The sequence below is a fragment of the Tupaia chinensis genome, unplaced genomic scaffold (assembly GCF_000334495.1).
Source record: "Tupaia chinensis unplaced genomic scaffold, TupChi_1.0 Scaffold000085_1, whole genome shotgun sequence".
Lineage (NCBI taxonomy): Eukaryota > Metazoa > Chordata > Mammalia > Scandentia > Tupaiidae > Tupaia > Tupaia belangeri.
In genome coordinates this window covers 3,739,944-3,742,886 of record NW_006159547.1, presented here as the reverse complement: position 1 = coordinate 3,742,886, position 2,943 = coordinate 3,739,944, and positions in this window count along the sequence as shown.

Here is a 2,943-nt window from a genome sequence, read left to right as displayed (position 1 = left end):
GAACCAAACCATGAAATGAGTGTCTTATTTACACTGTGGCTTTTACATCTGGCTGTTGTCAGCCTCACAAGCCTGGCTACTCATCAGCATTCAGAGTTGGATTTGACTGGTCAGTTATCGAGCATACAGGAAAAACTTGGATCTGATGCCAACATCCACCAGGGACAATGAGGTGCATGTGTCCATATCATGGGATCAGAATAATGGGTATTCACCTGTGAAACACAGACCACTACTGATAACACAACCCAAGTTTACATCACAGTTAACAATTAGGAAGACCTGCTTACAGCTGTTATACAAAATAACAGAGAAGCCAAGTGGTGTGTTGTAGAAACACATGACTTATTTTTCAGCCAAAGTTTTATAGATGGAACATGCAGAAGAGAGAATGTATTACTTATTGAACACTCATACTACAAGAGAGCAAGAAGGGAGAATGATGTCTTAAATGAAATAACAAATCAATAAAAATTCACTCTATTCTATTTCAAATCAGAATCCCAGAGGATTGGTCTGTGATTCTGTAATAAAAAAGGTGTATTACTGTACTGCACTGCAATAATAGTTCATCTCCTATACTCTGCTTTCAGTGGCAGGTGGGGAATTTTTGATACTAGAGTATATATGTATTTTTTGTTGTTGTTTTATCTTTACAAAATGTTTATCATTCCTAACACCTACGTTAACATCTTAAATTACATACAATCAGTCACAACCTTTAGTTAACAAACTCAGATTTCTTGAGAAGAAATGGAAGGTAAGGTACTCCCAAATGTTCAATATAAACGTACTAAGAATAAAATAATAGACACATGAAAATATAAGCAAAATCCCTACATAATTCAAAACTGGTCTAGCTGTGTGCTAATATATATATATATATATATGTGTGTATATATATATATACTTCAGTGTCAAAGAGAAAACCAGTAATTTTTTAAATGACAGAGTCAGGAGGACTTCAAGAATGAATTGAACACATATGAGACCATTTTTTTTTATGTTTAAAATACATTAACAGTGCTGGTAAAACCTAGGAACAAAATATTTGATCACATAAAATGTATCGCTTTGCTAGACTCAAGCATGTTTATCTTCATACTACTGGACTGTGAAGGGCCCATGGGCATCATTCAATTTATGGTCATCACGATGGCTTGTACCAACTGGTAAGTTTTCTGAGCCAGAAACCTATGCATTGATCCGGAAAGTCTCCCTCCTCCTAAATTATTATATTCACTTGCACACAAATCTGTATGGATTCAATTTTCTAAAGTCCTCTTAAACTTGACTTCTTTATACCTCTGCTACCCTAGCCTGACTTTAGGTATCCTTCATTCCCCATCTGTTTCATCAAGAACTTTTCAAATGGCGTACCTCCCCTAAACACCCATCTTCCCTACTGCAATCCACTACTCATAGGGCAGGAAATAACCCTTTCAAAGTACAGATTCCAATATGAGATTTTTCTCCTTAAATAGTATCCATTGGCTCCCTATTTGACTCAACATGAACTCCCAACCCTGTAACTTTCAAAGACCTTTAAGAGTCTGGCACTACATATTTCTCCACCCATTTCATTGTCTCCTCTGCATCCCACCTAGATGTCTCTGCTCTGACCACACTGAAATGTGAAAACCAGATTCCCTCAACCAAGTCTTGTTCTTTCTTACCATTATTTTACTGGAAACTTTCCTTTCTATGCCTTTTACCTAACTTCTGTCCCAAGTTCAGGCCTTTTCCAGGTTCCTGACTCTGCCCTCTCACTCTTGGTTAGTTGGTCCTCCTAACTGGCTTCCATTGCATCTTATTCTTATGTCTGTCACAGCATTTATCACACTATGTTTGCTATGAAATGCATATTCGTGCCCCTCATATGTTTGGACCCCAACCCCCAATATTTTGGTATTTGGAGATAAACCTTTTGGGAGATCATTAGGTTTAGATGAAGTCATGAGGGTGGAGCTCCTATAAGGGTGCTAATGCCCTTGGAAAAAAATGAAGTGACACAAGTTCACAAGTTCTATGTGCACTTACCAAAGAAAGGCCATCTGATTACATAACCAAAAAGAAAGCTATCACCAAAAACGTAACTATGCTGTCACTGTGTTTTTGAACTTTCAGTCTCCAGAGAATAAATAAGTGTTTAAGCTATCCTGCCTGTGGTATTTGGAATAGCAGCCATATGGTAATTCCCCGTATCCACATCAAAATTCACAGCTCAACAGCATCCTCCAACAGTACAGAGATTTGTCTAAGTTCAAGGTCCTTTTCTTAGTACTGCCATGGTCTCTGACACAGCAGTGTATAACCAATAATGAGACTTCCTGAAAATACCAAGCTGACTGTGGCAGGAAAGTGACATAGTTAATTAAAGGTTCTAATAGAATCTTCACTAAATAATAACCAAAATTTGCACATTGGTGCTTTCTTATATATTAAAAATACTTTCACAGCATGGAATTTACAGTGTTATCCTAGACTAAGGTTACTAAGCATGATGTTTGTGAAAAGAAGAAAAACAAGTAAAGGTTACAAGAAAGGGTTTCCAGTGTCTTATTAAAAGCTTATAGTATCTATTTGATTTCTTTAAAATAATTAATGCAGTTTATTTCTAAGCATGAATTGGAGGGACCTAGGCCCAGAGAAGAGGCAATACCTTTCTCAGGGTTTTCAGGTACAGGGCTTTTCATTGATTTTGAAAGCGAGAGACAGAGTTTAGAATTCAGTGAAGAGTTTTTCATTGGTCTGGCCCAAAAAGGTGGGACATGTGGAAGAAGGAGCTTATAGGTTATGGGTAGGTTTTATAGTTTTTAGGTTGGTGATTGGAAAAGAAAAGTCACTGAAATCGGAAAGGAATGTTCTTTAACAGAGATAAGGAGCTTTAACATACATCACAAAGATACTATGCCAGGGACAGGATGTAGGAAGAGTCCTGTT